Here is a 5,393-nt window from a genome sequence, read left to right on the forward strand (position 1 = left end):
GCCATATCCAGCTTTTATCTTGACTTGCTTTACCGAGAAGACAAGTGACTGATTCTGTATTTGATGAGTTAAAATCAGCTAGGTACACATTCCCTTTTCTCACTTTACTGAGAACCACTTTGTTGCTCTTTTTATTGGTCACAACATAGGCTTCTGGATTAAAAGTGACTGAGTTGCCCCTATCACAAAGCTGGCTGATACTCAACAAATTATGCTTGAGTCCATCCACTAGGGAAACCTCTTCAATGATGACATTATCCTTTGATATTAAATCATATCCCACAGTGTAACCCATGTTATCATCTCCAAAAGTAATACTTAGGCCAGCTCTTTTCTTGAACTCAGTGAGCAGGGTAGAATCTCCAGTCATATGCCTTGAACAACCACTGGCTAGATACCAAAGATTCTTTCTGTTTCCCTGATTGCTTGAAGAACTGGTCTCTGTTTCATCTGATTTGGCCATTAGGGCTAGATTGACATAGCTTGTTTCTTCATCTTCATCCAATCCATCTACAGCCCAGTCATTTTCTTGTGTAATAAAAGCCATTTCCTTTTGCTTGAGCAACTTAAAGTATTTCGGCTTATAATCAACAGGCTCAAACTTCTTTTTGCTGGAAACAGACTTTTACACTCACTAGAAAAATGACCTACCAAGCCACATTTGAAACACTTGAATTTAGATTTATCAACCATGTTTCTGTTTGGTTTGGCTTCTCTAAAATTCTTCTTGAATTTCAGCTTGGAAAATCTTTTGGATAAAAATGCTGGATGCTCATCAATATCATCAATGTCATCTTGGCTCAACTGATCTTCACTCTCAGCTACCAGCCCTATACCCTTGCTTTCACAGACCTTTGATGTAGATTCAACAGCTTCCACCTTTATCTCTTTCTCCTTCTCTATCTTAGCAACTAGTGCTATGGATCCTCCTTTCTTCCTTCCTTTCTCCATCCTTTCATCTTGCTCTATTTCAAGCTCATAGGTTTTCAAGATGCCATATAGTCTCTCCAAGGTGAACTCCTTGTAATCCTGTGAATTTCTCAATGAGACTGTCATTGGCTTCCACTCCTTTAGGAGAGATCTAAGGAACTTGAGATTACAGTATTTTTTTGATAGACTCTTCCATGCAGCTTCATAGCATTTAATAGCTTTTTAAATCTACTAAATATATCAGTCAGTGACTCACTTTCTTCACAGTGGAAATGCTCATATTGCTGAATCAGGAGTTGCATCTTGTTTTCCCTGACTTGCTCAATACCATCACAAATAATCTATATTGTGTCCCAAACCTCTTTGGTTGTTTTACAGTTAATGATGTTATCAAACATATCACCATCAACACCATTGAATAATATGTTTATGGCCTTCTTATCCTTCCTGACTTGTTCAATATCAGGATCTGACCATTCATGCCTAGGTTTTGGAACAGCTGGTTCATTGCTAGTTGCAGCTCTCATAGGTACATGAGGAGCTCTCTCTATACAGTCCACATAGGCCTCATCTTGGGAAAAAAGATGTAGGTGCACCTTCACCTTCTAGTGGTAATAGTTGTCTTTTTCCAGAAATGGAATTTTAACTCCAACATCCTTCTTGTTCATCTTGTTGTTTGTTGTGATATTTATACTCTTTGTTCTTCAAGAGCTTGCTCTGATACCAATTGTTATTCCCTAACAAAAAACAAGAATTACAGAAGGGGGCTGAATGTAATTCTGGCTACTTTTTGAGATTTTAAAATTGTTCTAACTTAATATATATAACAGTGTTTGATTTACAATAGTGCAGAATGAAAGAGTAATAGAAATCAAAACACTAAGTAATAGAACACAATATTTAAAACTTTCTGAAGGATTTGAAAGTATCCACCATACATATATATATATATATCAGATTGAGAACTCTGTGAAGCTTTGAATAGCTCACAGCTGCTTTACAAGTTGAACAAACAAAACTACAGAGAAATTCTTACAGAATACAGCTTGATATGTTTCTCTGAAAATAAGCGTGCTTAGTTAAATATTCTACTTGCTACACTTGGTTTATATATCACCAAGTTACATGAGTAAGACAATATAATAAAACAAAACTATATATATTCTAACTCCATGCTGCTTCATTACTCTATTTCAGTATCTTTGAATATCTTCACATTATCATGGAAATGGTAATGCTTATTTGTTCTTAAAATCTTGCTTAACAGGCTGCCACATTCCTTTTGCAAACACCCGACGCATGTGACTGTGTTGTCACTATCAACAGCTATTTTGAAATTGATCATCCGTTGGGACTATGTTGGTCATCCATCGGGAGTCTTGTTGATTATCCATTGGAGTCTTGTAGATCATCCGCCGGGAGTCTATCTGTCATTTGAATCTATTTCACTTATACATAATTACAAGACATCTTATATATACAATTAGCCAACCTATTCTGCATATCAATCTAGTAGTCAACATGACTTAGAGAACCCTACATAATCTACTAGACTAAAATATTTTGTTTGCAGAAATGTGCTACAGTACTTATTTGTTACATAAGCTACACTCTCAATTGATGTCAAGTTGTCATCCGTCTGGACTATAAAGTTCATCTATCGGGACTATATTAGTTCATCCATCGAGAGCTATAAAATTCACTAAGTCAAATCTACTAAGGTATTTTGTTTAACTTATCATCCAGTTCTCAACATATTCCTAACATGAATCTATATGAATCTATATGGACACACACAAACTAATCCTTACATTATCACCCCCAAACTTAAAATTTTCAATGTCCTCATTGAAGGTAATAATAAGGATTCAAGGGATACCTAGTTAGTGGGAGGATCACCCTCTTCGGATGGAGGATCAGGTGGCCAATCAACCTCGACACCAGTGTCTCGGAAAACAGTACCGAGAGCGCGTGTCAAGTCTTCAGCAAAATGTCAGTGAATGCCATGTATGGCCTCAATACGCCGAATCAACCTTCTATACTGTGCATCACCAAGACCAAACCTATTAACTTCCCGTGGTGCATGAGAAGGACCCTCTGTAAGCACGGAAAGAACCAACCAGTCACCCATTAGATTATCATAGGTATAATCCAACCCCTTGTTCGGGGATGCACCTAAGAATGCATAACTCAAGGGATCTGGAAGTGGGTTGAGCTCAAATGTGAGAACTTCTTCAATCGATGGTTCAAGACGTTCCTGAGAAATTTTCAGCTCTGCTAACCCAAGAGAATCGAATGGCATATCCAACTTCCTCTTCCATGGAGGTGCATTCAAAACCTGCAGTTACTCTGCTTCTTCTTCATCTTCAATAACTGATTCCCCTATTAAGGCTCTCTCTTAGGTATCTGACTTTGGTAATTGCTCAAGCTCCGAATTCACGACTGAGTCTACCCACTCTACTTTAAAGCACCGCTCTTTATCTGTGGGTAACTTTATTGCTTTGAACACACTAAAAGTGACCTTCTGATCTTGAACCATCATCATCAGCTCTCCTTTGTACACATCAATCATAGTTCAGCCTGTAACCAAGAATGGTCTTCCCAAGATAATGGGAATCTTCTTATCCTCTTCAAAATCCATAATTACAAAATCAGCAGGGAAGATGAGTTTGTCCACCTTGACCAAGATATCCTCCACTATACCTTGTGGATAAGCGATGAAATGATCGGTCAATTGCAATGACATGTATGTCGGTTTCGGATCAGGTAGACCAAGATTCTTGAAGATAGACAAGGGCATCAAATTGATGCTAGATCCCAAATCACACAGGCATTTGTCGAACGACAAGTTTCCAATAATGTAAGGAATAGTGAAACTTCCAGGATCTTTAAGCTTTAGAGGCAACTTCTGTTGCAGCACAACAATGCATTCCTCCGTAATAGCAACAGTCTCTAAGTCATTGAGCTTCACTTTCTGAGAGAGAATACCTTTCATAAACTTTGCATAGCTAGGCATCTGTTCAAGAGCTTTAGCAAAAGGTATGTTGATATGCAGCTTCTTGAAAACATCCAAAAACCTGGAAAATTGCTTGTCGAACTTTTGCTTTTGAAGCCTTTTAGGATATGGTGGATGTGGGTAGACCTGTTTATCCCCTGTATTACCCTCATGAGGATTGCTTTTAACAGCTTTCTTCTTCGATTCCACCTCAGCATCCTTCTGTACCACTTTTTCAGCTACAATCTCATTTTCTGGGTTTGGCAAATGTGTAGATGCACCTACATTCTGGACAGAATTTTCAAACTCTTCGTCTTTCTGAATTTGGGGGCTTGCGACCTTTCAGGACCTCAAGGTGATGCGTTCACCTGTTCTTTAACTTCCCTCTTGCCTATATTGGCTTATGTATCACTAGGAAGCGTTCCTGGTGGTCGATTCAATAAGGAGTTAGAAATTTTCCCTATTTGGTTCTCTAGAGTCTTGATAGAACAGCCTGGCTTTGGCATATAAGATCCTGGTTTTTGCACATAAACCGCAACTCCTCCAATTCAGATTTTTCATTCGAAGATAGACCTGCACCTCTATGAGTTTATTGTTGAAGTTGGAGTTGTTTTCTTGGTGTAAATTGTTGCTGAAAACCAGGAGGATTGAATTGCTTGTTTCTAAACTGCTCGAACGACTGTTGCATCACATTCTGATTGTTGCTCCAGCTGAAGTTAGGATGATTCCATATGTCAGGATGATAAGTGTTTGGAACTGGTTGCTGCGATCTCTGGAAGGTGCTCACAAACTGAGCTGATTCACTAGATATAGCACATTGCTCCATCGCATGCCAACCTGCACACAACTCACAAACACTGGTTATTTGATTAACACCATAGTTAGCCAGAGAACCGATCTTCATAGACAACGCCTTTAGTTGAGCAATGGTAGTCGTAGCTGTATCCAATTCAAGAACTCCTGCTACCTTGCCCTGTGGAAATCTCTGGGTTGGATAATGATATTCATTAGAAACTATTAGTTCAATTAGATCATAAGCTTCCTCATAGCTCTTTGCCCATAATGCTCCACCTGATGCTGCATCGAGCATGGGTCTTGACTGTGTTCCCAAACTGTTATAAAAATAATTAATGATCATCCAATCAGGCATGCCATGATGAGGACACTTCCTCAGCATCTCCTTGTAGCACTCCCAGGCTTCACATAGAGTTTCTCTCGATTGATGCGCAAATTGAGTAAGAGCATTCCTGAGTGCAGCTGTCTTTGCCTTAGGGAAAAATTTAGCCAGAAACTTCTGAGCAAGATCCTCCCAAGTAGTGATAGAACCAGCTGGTAGAGAGTGTAACCAGCTCTTAGCCTTGTCCCCTCAGAGAGAATGGAAATAGTCTCAGTTTTATAGCATCTTCAGAAACATAGTTGAACTGGAAAGTGACGCAGATCTTAATGAAATCCCTAATATGCATATCGG

General features: G+C 38.9%; 1 non-coding gene across 1 annotated transcript; it reads left to right on the forward strand.

Moving 5' to 3' along the window:
• Positions 1–5,073: 5,073 nt before the first annotated feature.
• LOC141676045 (small nucleolar RNA R71) lies at positions 5,074–5,180 on the forward strand. Its single transcript, XR_012556656.1, has one exon. It is a non-coding gene; the product is annotated as a small nucleolar RNA R71 (small nucleolar RNA).
• The last annotated feature ends 213 nt before the right edge of the window (positions 5,181–5,393 follow it).

The sequence above is a fragment of the Apium graveolens genome, chromosome 7, assembly GCF_009905375.1.
Source record: "Apium graveolens cultivar Ventura chromosome 7, ASM990537v1, whole genome shotgun sequence".
Lineage (NCBI taxonomy): Eukaryota > Viridiplantae > Streptophyta > Magnoliopsida > Apiales > Apiaceae > Apium > Apium graveolens.